We start from the raw sequence: 17,058 nt of genomic DNA, 5'->3' as shown, positions 1-17,058 counted from the left end.
AGCAGCACAAACGCTAATTTTACCTGCACAAATCTGCACAAACGTAGCACTAACCGCTCCGCCTATTTGCCTTTACGTTTCAAGTGGGTGGGGGGTCAGCTTCACTCTGCTGCAAACGCATGTTAGGTGAGCGTGCAACGTAAAGTTTGAATTGAGTGCGAATCGAAGCGGGTGCTCACCAATCATTAAAAGTAACAAAGTCATTGAACACATTTATACAGTTACCTTTACGTTTATCAATCATATATCACAGATTTACAGTTTTTTTGTAGTACTATGCTAAAAAGCAACTACAGAGCGAAAGTCTGGGTCAAGCGCCGAGGCGACGGCAAGAACAAAGGAACCCTCGAAGCGTTAAAGCTAGCTTTGTAAGGGAATATAACGGAAAAGTATGAAACGAAAATGTTTTCTTTGTTGATAGACTTTGTTTGCAGTGCAATTTATTTGTTGCCGGATTGTAAGATGAAAGTAGACACAATTTCGGGCTCCCACATTTTATCCGAAACTTTACATTAACAAGTTTTTTTTTGTTTTTTGTTTTACTGTTATTCAAATGCAACCGTGGAAATAACGAATAGAACAAAAGTCATTCATTCCTACCTTATACTAATCGTGGTGCAGGCCAGTGCAGTGCATGAACTGATGCCTTCTCCGGTCAATTCCGCTGAGAGTAAATCTAATGTCCCGCTCTACTGTACAAGACAATGGTTACCTGGAGGGATGTACCAATGTGATAGGGGTGCTGCGGAATAGTCCAATGGTAGCAGCTTTAATTTCCCGCTCAACCATAAATCGATGGTTTTTCAACGTGATTGTTGTCACCTTGTCAACTATAAATAGATCAACAATCAACGATGACAGAACAACAGTGAATCAATGTTATTTCAATGTCAGTGTCAGGTTTCATCAGTATTTCAATGTTGTTTCAACATTGGTTTTGTGTTGACATTTCAATCCTGACGATTCTGATGGTTCAGATGGAAAATCAACATCTGTTCAATGTCTCCTTGCTATCTGGGTAATTAATTGCCCAGCATTGGTCATTATTTACTGTATTTGCAGACAGAGTTACAGACTCTCTCCCAGACCACAGACTCATAATACAAGTCAGAGCTTTATAAAAAAAAAGAAAAAAGAAAGTTGTGTTTTCAAAATTAGAGTTCAAGTTATTTTTCCTTCCAATAGTGTTAACATGCTGCACAGGTCATGAACAAGACTTTTTCAATTTTTCACTGTAAGTGGGCTAAAGCAGTTAATTAAAAGTAGTCTAACATAAATGTAAATGCTGTAATTTGATTATTTTAATAAACATGTAACTTGCATGGATTGGATGCTGGCGTGACCACAGTGCACACGTCTGCTGCTGCTCACAGTGGTCCAAGTGTCCGCTCAGGGAGTTTGTGTGTTCGCTCAGACACATGAAACATTAGAGGGAACATTGGTTGGATGGTTAAAAGGTTTCCAGCGTTAGAGCCGGCGTACTCGTGCGTTTGAGGAGACGCGGACTGAGAACGGCCCTTCCTGGGATCTTCCTTTCTAATGTACGCTCACTCTGGAATAAGATAGACGAACTGGCCCTGATGAGAAGCATGAACAGAGACTTTGCCTCCTCCTGTGTCTTATGTTTTACGGAGTCGTGGCTCAGTGAGGACATCCCGGACTGCGCGCTCAAGCTGGAGGGCTTTCATCTGCTGCGCGCGGACCGGCAGGCCGCTCTCTCCGGTAAAACCAAAGGTGGAGGTGTCTGCTTCTACATCAATAGTGGCTGGTGCACAGATGTAACAGTGATTGCTCAGCACTGCTCTCCCTCTCTGGAATATCTTTTTATTCACTGCAAACCGTTTTATTCTCCGCGGGAGTTTGCTTCATTCATCCTGGCCGCTGTTTACATCCCGCCAGACGCGGATGCGCAAGCAGCTCAGTGCGCACTCGCAGAGCAGATTCTCCACATGGAGCGGACATACCCGGACTCTCTCATCATTGCTCTTGGGGACTTTAACAAAGCCAATCTGAGCCATGAGCTTCCGAAATACAAGCAGTATATTAAATGCCCGACCAGAGAGGAGAGGACATTGGACCACTGCTACAGCACGATCAGCGGGGCCTATCGCGCGGTGCCGCGCGCTTCACTCGGACTTTCTGACCACGTCATGATCCACCTGATCCCCACGTACAGACAGAGGCTGAAGCTCTCCAAACCTGTTGTGAGGACCAAAAAACTGTGGAGCAACGAGGCTGTGGAGGAGCTTCGCACGTGTTTGGAGACCACAGACTGGGACACAATGAAGGCTACTTCTAACAGCTTGGACGAGTTTACGGACACTGTCACCTCCTATATCCACTTCTGTGAGGACAGCATTGTGCCATCACGCACCAGGGTGAGTTATAACAATGACAAACCCTGGTTTACTCCTAAACTCAAAAAGCTGTGGCTGGAAAAGAGTAAGGCGTTCAGAAGCGGAGACAGGGACTGCTACAGAGAGGCCAAGTACAGGTTCACTAAAGAAGTGGACATTGCCAAACATCAGCACTCTGAGAAGATGCAGCAGCAGATCTCAGAGAATGACTCGGCCTCTGTGTGGAAAGGTTTTAGGAATATCACCAACTACAAGCCTAAAACCCCCCACTCCACTGATGACTTGCTCTTAGCCAACACCCTTAACGACTTCTACTGCCGTTTTGACGAGCCATCAGGCAGCCTTCACACCTCCAACGACCCCAACAATAGAGGCACTTTGGACACTCATTCCCCCACCTCTCCCCCCTCCATAGAGCCATCACCACCTTCAAACTGTTCACCTGCAACACCCGCCCCCTCACCCCACACAAAAGAGGATTTCACACCACCTCCTCCGACCACAACTCTTCATATTCATGAAGCAGATGTGAGGAAGCAGTTTAGGAGTCTGAATGCTCGGAAAGCTCCCGGCCCAGACGGTGTGTCTCCTGCCACCCTCAGACACTGTGCAAACGAGCTGGCCCCAGTGTTTTCTGGCATCTTCAACTCCTCACTGCAGGCATGTCATGTGCCTGCCTGCTTCAAGTCCTCTACCATAATCCCTGTCCCCAAGAAACCTAGGATCACTGGACTAAATGACTACAGACCCGTGGCTCTGACATCTGTGGTCATGAAGTCATTTGAGCGCCTAGTTCTCTCCCATCTCAAGACCCTCACGGCCCCCCTCCTGGACCCCCTGCAGTTTGCATATAGAGCCAACAGGTCTGTAGACGACGCCATCAACATGGCCCTACACTTCATCCTGCAGCATCTGGACTCCCCAGGAACCTACGCCAGGATCCTGTTTGTGGACTTCAGCTCTGCCTTCAACACCATCCTTCCAGACCATCTCCGAGGCAAGCTTTCCCAGATGAATGTGCCTGATCCCATCTGCCGGTGGATCACTGACTTCCTGACGGACAGGAAGCAGCATGTGAGGCTGGGAAAGAATGTCTCGGACTCCCGGACCATCAGCACCGGCTCCCCTCAGGGCTGTGTTCTTTCTCCTCTGCTCTTCTCCCTGTACACCAACTGCTGCACCTCCACCCACCAGTCTGTCAAGCTAATCAAGTTCGCAGATGACACCACCGTCATTGGGCTCATCTCGGACGGGGACGAGTCTGCCTACAGGAGGGAGGTTGAACGTCTGGTGTCCTGGTGCAGCCACAACAACCTGGTGCTGAATGCCCAGAAGACAGTGGAGATTATTGTGGACTTCAGGAAGCACACAGCCCCACTCCCCCCCATCATCCTGACTGACACCCCCATCACCTCTGTGGACTCATTCCGCTTCCTGGGTACCACCATCACCCAGGACCTGAAGTGGGAGCCCACCATCACCTCCGTCATCAAGAAAGCCCAGCAGAGGATGTACTTCCTGAGGCAGCTGAAGAAATTCAACCTGCCAACACGGACGATGATGCAATTCTACACTGCAATCATTGAGTCCATCCTCACCTCCTCCATCACCGTGTGGTACGCTGGAGCCACTATCAGGGACAAACAGAGACTGCAGTGTGTTGTGCGCTCTGCTGAGAAGGTGATTGGCTGCAGACTCCCATCTCTGCAGGACCTGTACACCTCCAGGACACTGCGGCGTGCAGCCCGGATCTCAGCTGACCCTTCTCACCCTGGACACAGTCTGTTTGACCTGCTCCCCTCAGGCAGGAGGCTCCGGTCCATTCGCACCAGAACCTCTCGCCACAAGAACAGTTTCTTCCCCTCTGCTGTTGGACACATGAACAATAACCACATGATTGTCCCCGCCACTAACACATGACCCTACGCTGTGTCACTGCATCATTTCATGTTTGGCACTGATCACCACCTGCACTCATGTATATATCTTTCTACGTAGCACTCATAATTCTTATTCTCATGTATATATCTCATGTATATCTCATGCACATATCTTTCTTTCTACATAGCACTTTAATTCTTATTGTCTGCACTGAAGCACCGCAGCAATTTCCTAATGTTGTAAACCTCAACATCTGGCAATAAACCCATTCTGATTCTGATTCTGATTCTCTTAAACCTTATTTCAGAGTGCGGATTGTTTTTAGTTTAGAAATGTAGCCCTCCTGCAGGGCATCGAAACCAATAATGTGATACCTTTAAGAACTGAGTAAAAAAAAAATATAATTTATCTGGATGGGCAGCAAAGTAATTAGTTACACCGATGGCAGAGGCAAAGATGCTAAAAGTGAGCGAGATGGATAAGATTAGAAATGAGTATGACGGAGGGACAGCCTGGGTTGAGTGGGGAAAGTGGATATATTAGACAAAGGATGCTAAAGGCTGCTCGGCAGGAGGAAAGAGGAAGACTAAGACTGTAGTGAAGGAGGACGTGTCCTGCTGTGACAGAAGAGGATGGTAGGGATAGGGTGAGATGGAGGGAGAGGATCTGCTTCCTTGTCTCATCCAAAAAATAAGCACAGAAACAATAATACATAAAGTAGGTAAAGTATCCATGAATAGGTGGATGTTCTTGAAAGCAACGAAAGAAAAATGATCATTTAATCTAAGAGGCGTTTCGAGTTTCCTTTACCAACAGATGTCGCTTCCTCTTCACAGACATGAGCAGCCATCTCTCTGCAACACCTCTCCACAGGCCAACAGGGCCCACAGAGAGACACAATCCCAGCCCTGAGGGACAGCCAGACAAAGGCAATGATATCACTGAGACGTGGCACAAGGCACTTATTACCACAGATGGATAGATAGCGCTCTGGGTCTCCTGGGGAGTTCGGAGGACCACTTAGGGGGAAAGAAGGTTTGTTTTGTCTGTGTGTGCTTTTTGAGCAGTGGTCTCCGTCCTCTGTCTCGCCAGCTTTAATTGCCTGCCTGTTCAAGCAGGAGTTAAGCTGATTTGAAAGTGCCTGCTGAGAGCAGGAGCAGGGAGAAGCACTGGAGGAGAGGTGATGCAGAGCCTGTGGCCATACCGTGGACCTCATTCGCTAGATACTAGAAGCAGAGCAGCATCCTATTTGAATGCAAAATAAACAAACAAGAAATAATGCAACAACCGGTGTGTCCGGCCATCACTTTGAGTCTGTTTCAGTTCAATTCCTGTTAAACTCCATTTCAAACAGACCAAATTAGGTAGACAGCAGAAAGAAAAATGGCCATGAAGTGACGAAACTCCCTTATGTGCCATCTGAAATCGTTCCAGCGCCTTTAAATATATCCTTTAAAGAGTACTAATGTTACGAGTGAGGACATGTTCACAAAGAGCCTTTAGAGGGAGACAAATGAGAGCACATCGGCCGGTGTCAGAAGCGACAGTCGAGCGGGATAAGAATAGACACAGCAACAGGTGGCAGGGATTGATGATACGTAATTAAATTCAACAGCTCGTTTCATTTTATTTGTGAGATTTTGCCGGGGATTAAAGGCTCTGATAATTATCCCCCGTTTCATTTGTGTTTGCAGATGGAAGAGGAGGAAATGGCAGTCACACTGCTTGCAAAAAGAGCGATCGCACAGCTTCTGTGCCAGCATCCTGCAGATCCTCTTTCTCTCAACACATGCGTGAAAAATGCCCGACGTGATGTACATTTTGTTTATTATGTCTCACGTTAAGACATCTTAAAATATCTTCCGTGACTTTGTGGTTCGCTGTCGACTCGTGCAAACTGTGAAGGTGGAAGTGATCTAATCTAACCATCTCACAGGAAATAGCACTGACTCTAACATTAAAGCTGAGCTGCACTTCAGTGCTTTTGACATGATGTTCTCCTGCACCCGGTGTGGATTGCAATATTGCACCGCTAATCGTTGAATCGAGCATCAACGCCTCCAGCAGAGAAACCCTCACTGCTCCTGTCTGATGTATAACAGCACCAGAAAGGGCAAGTGAAGGTGCACAGCAGTGAGTGGCAGCAGCTTTGCATGTGGTGAGGGCATCAACCAAAGCAACGCCACACTTTTATGCATTTCATGCCTCTCGCAGAAATAAGGGCTGCTGTTCCCTGATGCATCTCTCAGCAGGTCTGGACACACCTGTGTATTAAAATAACTCCTGCTCTCCCTGCTTGGCTCATTCTTGCTTGCAGTCGGCTTAATTTGACAAACGTTTCTCCTGCTGCACAAACATTACAGACCCCATGTGAGCAGTGCCATGCTGAGTCTGGACCTGCATTTTTGCAGTTCACATTTATGGGTAGATTTTTTTTTTAATTGCAGAAGTGGGCCGTGTTGAAATGAGACACAACTACACCCTCATACCATTTTTAACCCTGAGAACTGTATTGAATGTTTATATAATAAAGTTGTGTCCTTATCTTTTGAAAAAAAATCAGCAGTCTACTGCTATTTTAACCCTCTCCATCAGCTTCATGTGTATCTTACAGGCCTCACTGAGGAACTGATGGAGAACACTCGTTTTACCTTCTCGCAGTCAGTCAGCCTGAAACCATCACCTGCTGAAAGCCTTCTGTCAGTGTCTCCACCATCTGATTTTCATTAGGAGGCTGGCATGAGGGTTAATATATTTCTGCCACCTGCCCCGCTGAAAAAATATTTTGGTTGCTGCACTCATTCATGCATTCAGGCTGGAAATGTCTTAAAATTAATCTTTCAAGGTTAATTCTTTATTTCATGATCTACTGGCTAGTAAACCTGTAAATCACTGCTTTTTTAAACACTTGTTAAAGTTAGAGCAGAGAATTCTTATTACAAAAAAAATATATTCTCTTTTAAATCACAGACATCATTAACTGTGCTACAGCTAAGATTTACTCTGATGGTGACATGAGATGATAAATGATTGAAGCCCTGAGCCAGTCCTGATTTCTTTACATTTCCATGAAAATCAAAATAGATGCATTGATTTGAAATATAGTGGAAATATATGCATACGTCCATGGAAGTAGAGTAAGGCTGTATGAGTCAGTGTTTGGTATACGTAGTGTTCAGGAACAGTTTTCCAGGCTTCTTGAAGGACATTCAAAGCTCTTCTTTGGATGTTGTCTGACTTTTGTTCTGTTCTCTGATCAAGATGATCCACATTGATTCAATAATGTTGAGCTCTGGGATCTGGGGAGGCCAATCTATGACTGCATAACTGCATTGGCAGTGTATTTGGGTCATTGTCATGCTGAAAAATTAAGCTGTTGGCAATCAGATGTTTTCCAGATGGTGCAACAGAATCTTAGAATACTCTTCAGCATTCATAATTACATCAGTTTTAATGCTTTAATGCAAGCGCTCCAGTACCACTGGCTGAAATGCAGCCCCAAACCACGGCAGAGCCGCCACCATGTTATACAGACAGCTGCAGACACTCACTCTTGTATCCTGGGCCAGATTATCCAGTGGGTATTCTGGGCACATGCCCGGATGTACCTGATGTCTCTGGTTGATTAAAGTAGTCTCTATTTTTCCACCTGATTCTTTCCCACTGCACTGCTGAGGGTAGTCTCTCCCAAAGTCAGGTAGCTAGTGAATATGGTACTTCAAAAACAACAGAAATAGACGTGGTTAAGGCCTACCTCTTAGGAAAATTCTCATTTGTTTAACCAGTTTGGGAAAATAACATTGCAGTTAACTTGAAAGTTCTTTAGATGTTCAATGAGAATACGTGGAAGTTAATTTGGAGGTTACCTCCCAGTGGATTTATGAATTAAAATGTTGGTTTGATCTCAATAAAGGAGCCATGGTGAAAGAATTAAACCCAGAGGATATTTCTGTTTTACAATTATTATTATTATTAATTTCTAAGTGGACACATCCCAAACATGCTTTTCCCGAGAAAAGTTCCACTTCACTATATTGGCATTTGGCTTTATTCATTGGGCATGAGGTACTGGTGTGTGTAAAATGTTTGCAGTTTTGTCCTGTTATACAATATTTGAAATGTAAAAAAACAACCAAAACACCACATTTTCAGAAATATTTGTGGGTTTTTTCTTGTTTGTTTGTTTCTTTGCACTACTTGAACACCAAAGTGGCCCTCAAATGAGAAGACAGTGCCGGCAGGGGCCCACAGCTCATTTAAGTTTGAGGCCCCTGGTTTAAATTAACAGCTGCAACATCTGTTGTGGAAACAGAAAAGTGTCTGAGTGGTAATATTTACCGTTTCCCATTCAAAAGTTTCAAAGGCGACGCTGATGGAGAATGAAGAACAAAGACAGAAATGATCAGCGTTTAAATGCTTCAGTTGTTCGTTGAATTTGTTGTACAAACGCATAAAGGGTTCAGGTTCCTATTAAATTGTATATTCTCGATTTTGTGGAGAAGTGATCCAATGGGCTGCCGGTATACACTATTAAACCCGCCTTCTTGTGGTTGCTATGCCTACTCCGCGTTCCTCTCTGATTGAAGGGAGGAGTAGCCAATCAGCGCTGAGCTGGGAGGGAGTTTGCGCTCACACTGGAAACTGCCTGGTGAATTTCTACTACTAACGTCAAACCGCTCAGGGTCCGCTGAAAGCCCGGGGATGGAAAATGTACGATAAGCTGTGTCTGAAAACTCCGTGCAGGTGATACGTTCTTCCTTTTCCTCCTGCCTTCCTTTGTGACATTCTCTGCAGGCAGAAATAGCCTAGAAAGACTGCGCTAGTGCACCGCTATTGAAAATATCGGGCAGTAGTAGACACGCTTGTTTGACATATGAAGCGAGGGAAATCCAGCTAACGCTGAAGGAGAAACTTGGGTGAGACAAGTACGTGGGTATAAAATGTAAGCTATGGCCAGAAGCTGAGCTTTATCTTAATGTTTCCGCAGAAACACTTTGTTTTTGGTCCTGCTAACATAAATGTGTTTAATATCCTGTCTCGCACTGAGAGGCTGTTTCTGCTCTGTGATGCTACTTTGCAGTCATTTGAGTGAATTTATTGCCACAGGGTTGTTATTGGGAGTTGAACTGCTCGATGGGGTTTCCTGCATGCTGAAGCAGGTTGTCTGTCGTTGTGATGATTGTTACTAGACAAGTTTATGCAATCATGGAAACCTTTGACTTATAGGCCGGTATTGGTACTGGCGTTTAAGAGTTTAAAATACTGTATGCTCGTACAGGTCTGTCTGTGATAACCTGAAAGCAGCTGCTAATATCAGCTGCATGTGCGTGACCAGCGAGGTGGATCAGAACCAGTCCTGGGTTTAACTGCTGGACATCACAGATCACACACCCGCTGTGGGGCTTCACTGACTTGACTGCAGATGTTTTGTCCTAGATATCCTCTGTCAGTTCTTAGAAGTGTGTCAGGCTTCACCGAGTGACACCTAACTTAAAGACATATGAGGGAATTCGTCTAATACTTCTAAGCAATATGGACATATTCTCTGGGCTGTGAGGTACATTTCAGTTTGCATGTCTGTTTTGTAGCTTCAAAGACACTAAACTGAGAGATGCAGCAAGATATCAACAGAACATGGAAATCAGCTGATACTCATATTGGTTATCTGCAAATATGATAGCAAGAGCACTTGGCAGTTCTCCTGGACAGATGGGGAGATAAATAACAAAAATATTGGACCGACAAAAATCAGCATCAGCTGGTGGCCAAATGACTACTTTATCATGTTAAATGTTTGTGTTGGCCCAGAGTTTCACAATGAGTGTAATGTTTGGAGCTTGTCGTGAGTCTCAGTCTCAACTCAAGAAAAATACATATTGGCAGTTTCATAATGTCCTGATTGTCGGTAAACAAGCAAACCCACATGTAAATCAGGTCCACCCCCTCGCTCCACGTCCTCTCTGTCACTCTGTTGACTGCTGTCAAATAAAGGTAGTTCGAGTGGTGTTAGCCTAACCTTGAATCCACTTTGCTTGATTCTGGAAATGCATCATGTGAAACACCTTCAGGTGCAAGTAAAGGCTCATTTAATTCTGTTGCATCACTTTTGAGGTGCAAATCAACCACTGTCTGGTTGCACCAAAGAAACCATTGTGTGGAAATCCCCGTTTGACTGATAGACATTCTCGCCATGACTTTATGTTAGTTTGCAAGCATGTATAGCGTGAGCCGCAGTGTTTGCAACCTCAGACTGTAGCACAGCTGTCTTTCTCTGTGTGTCTTTGAAACCAAGTGGCAGGAGTTGAGAGTTGAAGGCTGCTGGGATCTTTTGATATGAGAGGTAAACAACACTCTCCCTTGTGCCTTGACTACAAGGAGAAGGTTCTGTTTCCTCCTGACTCTGAGTCAGGGTGAGTGGGATGCAGAGAAAATACTGAAAGGAGGTGTTTTACTATCATTAAATAAAGTATAATGCAGCAGCGTCGGGAGGAATGGATTTCTTTTCTCGATTCTTTTGTTTACAGACGTCATTAGAACGGATTGCGTTTGATTGCTCGCTGTTCATTCGCTCACTAAGCTGCGTGTTTTCACACCCCCGCACCGATCTCTGCCTAAAAATCTGATTGCACATGGACCAAAAGTTTGATCTCGATGTAGAAGGACGCGTATACTGGTTTCAACATAAATGACGATGCGGTCTAAGTTTGTCATTTTTATTAGGCCGTTTGATGTTGTGGGTTTATTTTGGTTATTGACGGTGTGTTTCTTTCTGGGAGTCTTAAGGTCGGTATGATATCTAGATTCATGCGCACTGTGTTCGGTCAAACTGCTGGCATCATCATAGATTGAGTCTTAAATCAGCTACGTTGGCATTCGTTGAGTAGTTGCTTGTGAAGATGCTGATGTTTAGCTGATTATGTGACGAAGGCTTATATCACGGCGGTTGCAAAGAATCTCTGCTCTTCCCACGGAGTCTTCACTCTGTGTTGAAGGTCAAGGTCATACTTGTCGTTTTAGGTGTCATTTTTCCAATTTTAACCAGAATTGTTACTCATCCTTGAGTATTGTGTGATTTTTACTGAGCCCTGCACACAGTCATCACCTAATGGATCAAGGTGAAGGTCACGCTTGAAAATTCAGTTTCACATAGACTTGGATTCTGTTAATCAGAGACAGATGGACAAAAGTGTTTCAATGAGTCGAAGTTACTCAGCGTAAAAGCCTGTGTGTGTGTGTGTGTGTGTGCGTGCGTGTGCGTGCGTGCGTGCGTGCGTGCGTGCGTGCGTGTGTGTGCGTGCATGCACACGTGCGTGAGGAAACACTGCATCTTTCAAGACGCACACAAACCTACAGATGTTATTACGTGCCTGGTAAGGCTTTGCAGTATCTCTGGAGCAGCTGAAGACAGAAAGTCTGTCTGAGTGCTGGACAGGTGCTGTGCAAGATGGATAAATATTGTACGGTGACACAGTTCTGCCACTGTTGTGTTTTCCACGTATAAAATATTTGACTTTTCGTGATTTTAAGTCTGGGATTCACACGAACCGTCTCTGCTGGTCTGCCTGGCTCCGTCTCCTTCACTGATGTCACTGAACAGTGAATAAGTTGGCAACGCGAGTTCTTCTCGTCATTGCCAACTTACCAGCTGTGTTGCTACATTTAGTCCTTTCACAGTTATTTTATTTGTTTATTTATTTTTGTTGTTGTTTGTTTTGTCTAAATATTACGTACTGCTGCTAAGCGAAGCACTTAATACTGACCGCTGGATATAAAAATGCCCTGATGTATTCACATAGTGGTGCTCCAGGACTGATCATTACAGGACCGTTTGGAGAGCTGTTGGCTAACAGGTGATTTCTGTATTTACAAGAGGTGGAATAACCAGACACCACACAATATGATATTATTGGGATTTTTAACATTTTCCAATATGATGATTAACCTTCCTGTTCTATGGGAATATAAGCAGAGTAACATCAGCTAGCTTGAGGTGATTCCTATAGACCGGGGGGAGGCAACTCCAGGCCTCGAGTGCCAGTGTCCTGCAGGTTTCAGATCGCACCCTGGGTTAACACACCTGAATCAAATGATTAGTTCATTACCAGGCCTCTGGAGAACTTCAAGAAATGCTGAGGAGTCATTTAGCCCTTTAAATCAGCTGTGATGGATCATGGACTCATCTAAAACCTCCAGGACACCGGCACTCGAGGCCTGGAGTTGCCTACCCCTGCTATAGACTGATGGCAACATGTTGACAATCTATGCATCTTACAATTTAGACAGTAAGTGTTGAAAATCTTCAGCTCTGTCTCTGAGACTGATTGCATTCGGTCCAAGTCAGACACCATTATTCGTGCAATCCCCTCGTAATTGCCTTTTTATTTATTTATTTCTGTCCCGTCTCTCACCAGCCTGGTTCTGCCAGAGGTTTCTTCCTGTTGAAAGGCAGTTTTTCCTTCCCAGTTTTGCCAAATTTTTTCCCCAAGGGGGGTTGATCTTCACCTTACACTATAAAGTGCCTTGAGGCAACTGTTGTTCTGATTTGCCACCATGTAAATAAGATGGAATCGAACTGACTTAATCAAAAGGGGCCATAAGTGTGCAGCACCCTCAAGCTTGGGACAAACACGAGGTCACCACAGGTTGCAGTTGGTTGGAGAATGTGAAGAAATCAGGCAGATATCATTTCTATTTTATTTATGTATCTATTTATTTTGTGTAGGTGGAGGGAGGCTGCTCTCCCACTTGCACTCGCGTGACTGAGCCGTTAGTTTACTCTGAATTAGAAGGTCGCTTTTTCCAGATAAGTGTGTTGTACGTTTTTTTGTTTGAGCCGATTTAGTGAATGTTTGCTCCGCTAATGTTATCTGAGGAAGGTGGTGCATGAGATGAGCCTCGTTTGTAGGATTCCCAGTGTCTCTGTGTATTTTGCAGTGTAACAGCACAGCAAACGCAGTAAAATTGTTGTGGGAGACCAAAAGCATGGGCACCTAGGGATCATTCCAGGTGAGATATGTAGTAGTTACTGGTCATTATCTATGCAGCCACAGCGAGTGAGTAAGCCGGCCACCTGAGAAGATAATACAGGCAGTGAAAAAGTACCCGAACCTCTCATGACTCCCTCAAACATTGCTGACTCGCACTTTCTCTCACCTGCTGCACACAGCCAATTACTGAAGCACATACACTCCGTTACAACCTGGTATTTCCTCCTGCAGGCAGAAGAGGACAAATAAAAAGAGCTCCCTGTTCTGCATTTTAATTTGGAAGCACCAGATGCCTGCACTGAACTGATGCTTTAACCTGTTTGAACAGTCCTTCGGCTCGACCTTTCAAAAATGCTCATGTGCACACAGAGCCACACGATCAATTATACATGTGTGTTTTCATATGTAGGCTGGAGCACCGCAAGGCCTTCCCTTGTCTTTGCCAAGCAGGGCAAGACCTTGAGACAGGAAACAGTCGAGTGAAGCTCTTTTGTAATAAAGAGAACACTTTCAGTTCTGAGCTGCTCTTTATTTTACAGTAAAATATTTTATGTAAAATATTGTATACTTTTAAAGCAGTTGGAGTTACATGTAAGAAATTTGAATGAAAGCAAGATTAAAATAAAATAAAAAATGTATCTAAAACCACGACCTGTGCCTGAGGTCACGAGCGAGTCCAGCCAAGCTCCTCTTGTAGCAGATGGGAGGGTCCCGAGGCAGGATGGAGGACTGAGCTCGCGCCTTCGGCTCTCGCCCGGGTCTGTTTCTGAGCGCTCAGCAGAGCGAGAAGAAGCATTGAATTAAAATAAATGACAGGAACACGGAGAGTGACTTCAATTTAAGATTATTTTAATTACTTCAGATTAAAACTAAAATCAGCCACCAGAAGGGAAACTCTGAGTCAGTGACAGGTTGTCTTTTCATGTAGTTTAGAGTAATACAAGTGTATTTATTGGGCTGTTTTATGTGTGGTGGTGGTTTAAAATGTTTCATTTTTCCGTTAATGAAGAAACGTGTCGAGCAGTACAACTAAAAGTTGTTGGTTGCAGGAGGAGGAATTTACTCTTTCCTGTACCTGATACTGTAAATATGTTTTTAGCTGCTGATCAAACAAAACAAACAATTTAAGGAGTGGTAATCCAAGACAAAATAACTGGTTTTCACCGGGACTGTTGGACTATTCTTTAAAGATCACCCGACACCCCGGACTGGTCTCAGATGACTGAGCGTAGTACCACACCTGTAATATGTGCGCTTTAACTGGTACAGTTTGCAATATAAAGGAATATTACACCATGTCACCTAATCTTACCAAGTCTCACGTGCTTTGCGAGTGTGATACCGGGTACATAGTAGACCAGCGGTCCCCAGCCTTTTTTGCGCCGGTTTAATGTCAGATAATATTTCCACGGACCGGCCTTTAAGGTGTCGCGGATAAATACAACAACATAAAATGACCACGACAAAAACCGTGGTATTTTGTAAATATAACAATAAAGGCGAATTCACTTTGCAATTGTGTAACTTTATTAGCAGCGTCCACCTGAAATGTGCCAACAACACTGACAGTAACGTCCTCCTCTCTGCCCCTTAATGCTCTCTGGTCGCTATGGTAACGGGTAAATATTTCTTTCAAAATAAGACGCGCAACTACAATGCGGCAAAAGACCCAGGGAAACGGAGTTAACGTTAAAAAACCCTGAAAACCATAAATTTCACACCCGAGCCTCAACTCTCGCGGCCCAACACCGGTCCACGGCCCGGGGGTTGGGGACCGCTGTAGTAGAGGACTCGCATTTCTTTTGATAAATGTCCCCAAAGTGTTTCTAGATGCTTTCCCAGCAGCAGTAGTACTGGTTTTATATACATCTTTATTTTTTTGATAGACAAAGCTTTTTTAAGTTAAGATATACTCTTACATGTAAAGATTTGCTGCTTTTCTTTGTTTTTCGTTGCAACCTTAGGCTATAAAGAAGCAAAAATGACTCAATTCTGACTAATTTACCCTTCAAAGAGTCGTCTTGTCACCTCCACTGCTGTCCTTTTAAAGAGCACTTCCTGAACGCCGTATGTGAATTAGAGGTGGGAATCACCATACATCCCACGATACGATATTATCACAATACTTAACACACAATACGATATTATTGCAATTTTTAAAAATATTTTGCGATATTCAGATTCTGTACATAAAGGTAAACTTTATCAATATTCATTTTATCTAATATCAAAGTCTCGCACTCAGTCTTTCTCTCATTTCAGTTTTATTGTTGACAAACTGAACGGTTTGTATTACAGTCTAGTCCAACTTAACTGAATGCAACCATCTGGTACAATTATAGCTATTCTGAACTATGCAATATGAAAACTATGCAGCCCCTTCAGCAACTGAAGAATTTGAAAGTAAATTAAAACAAAATATAATTTTACATTAAATAAAAAAGTTTTAAACGTAATTAAAATAAAACACGTCTTAAATTAAAATAAGTAAACTGTCATGTTTATTGCTGCCAAAAAAAGGTTAAACACATTTGGACAGTGTCAGGATTCTTGCTCAGAAAAAGGATCAACATGCTCTGAAGTCAGAGCACAAAAACCTTTTTGTAACAAAATATCTATTTCTGCCGTCCCTGTATCGATACATTATTAGCAAACAAAATATCACGATACTACACAGTATCGATTTTTTCCCCCCACCCCTAATGTGAATATAACAAAAATAAAAACGCCATCTTCTCTAGCCGTGCATAGCGCTCGATGAGCGGCTCTGGCCTTACGCAGCTGGTCGTGCCAAGCTTAGAAGTGATGCTCGCCTGGCACGTTGTCATAGACTGGACTCGACTGGAGCTGTGTGCTGCAGTAACAAAAGCGCATTCAGGCCGGGACAATGGGGAGCTGACAGCCCGGGTTGTGTTTATCACTCTGCTTTTTCTTTCGCTGCTTTCCTCCTGTTTATTGTGTTTGCCGTCTCTCCGCTTCTCTCTTCTGCTCTCGGTCGTTGCCTGTGCATACGTTCAGCAGCGTTTGTCACTGTAAGAGAATAGCTGTGCACAGTGTGGCTTCGTCATTAAACACAGGGTGTAATTCTGTCACGGTAGTGACAGCGATCTGATTGTTGGGTTCAGGCTCTGCTTTAGCACACTTTTGTTGACTCATTTGTTTGGTGGGCAGCAATTTGTGGGTGCTGAGGTAGTTGTCTATAATTGTAGCAATCATGTTTTCTTATAATAGACCAGCAATGAATCACCAAGAGGATTTTGTACGTCTGTAAGATCACGGTCTCATGTGGACAATTGATCCAATCTTTCAGCCTCAAGAAGCAGCCCGGCTGTCTGTTTTTGTTTTGTTTTTGTGATCAGTCACTTTAATGAGTTTGTTTAAAGGATATCAGCAAGACATGAAAACGCTCATTGCAAATTGCCAGAGATTAAGCCGGCATGCTGAAATACTAATGCCCATACATTTTCCATTTGCAACAAATCCTAATAGTCCTGAAGGCGGCCCAGCATCCGAGCACGTCATTTGCTTGAATGTTTATTATTAGACTCATAAAGTTAAAGCAGTCGGTCCAACGATGAACTTACGAAAAGTTCGTTTTGTTTTTTCAAGTAGACGTGAAATATTTTTTTGGTTTAAGTTTCTCAGAAGTACGAGGAGAGTCCCAAAGTCAGGTCTCCAAAGACGTAGAGAAACTGTTCGTACGGCTGTTGGCCCCACTGTTGTGATTGGTCCTTCCTCCCAAACAAGCATGCGCGGCTTCGCTGGGATGCTCAATCTTGAAAATGGAACATCGCGCAGTTATTTTGATTTTTGAACCAAAAAGGTGATGAAGC

At 44.0% G+C, this 17,058-nt stretch overlaps 1 protein-coding gene across 4 annotated transcripts in view; it reads left to right on the top strand.

Moving 5' to 3' along the window:
• The first annotated feature begins 8,872 nt into the window (after positions 1 to 8,872).
• fcho1 (FCH and mu domain containing endocytic adaptor 1) overlaps positions 8,873 to 17,058 on the top strand; it is a 63,381-nt gene continuing 55,195 nt past the window's right edge. For 2 of the 4 annotated variants that reach the window (XM_080887649.1, XM_080887646.1), the window contains exon 1: positions 8,873 to 8,981. The gene's annotated coding sequence lies outside the window, so the exon portion shown is untranslated. Of the gene's footprint in view, positions 8,982 to 9,033; positions 9,181 to 17,058 lie in introns of those variants that run through there. The other 2 variants (XM_080887648.1, XM_080887647.1) reach the window with 2 other exon arrangements.

The sequence above is a fragment of the Rhamphochromis sp. 'chilingali' genome (assembly GCF_963969265.1).
Source record: "Rhamphochromis sp. 'chilingali' genome assembly, chromosome: 7".
Taxonomy (NCBI): domain Eukaryota; kingdom Metazoa; phylum Chordata; class Actinopteri; order Cichliformes; family Cichlidae; genus Rhamphochromis; species Rhamphochromis sp. 'chilingali'.
This window is presented reverse-complemented; position numbering and strand designations above follow the sequence as displayed.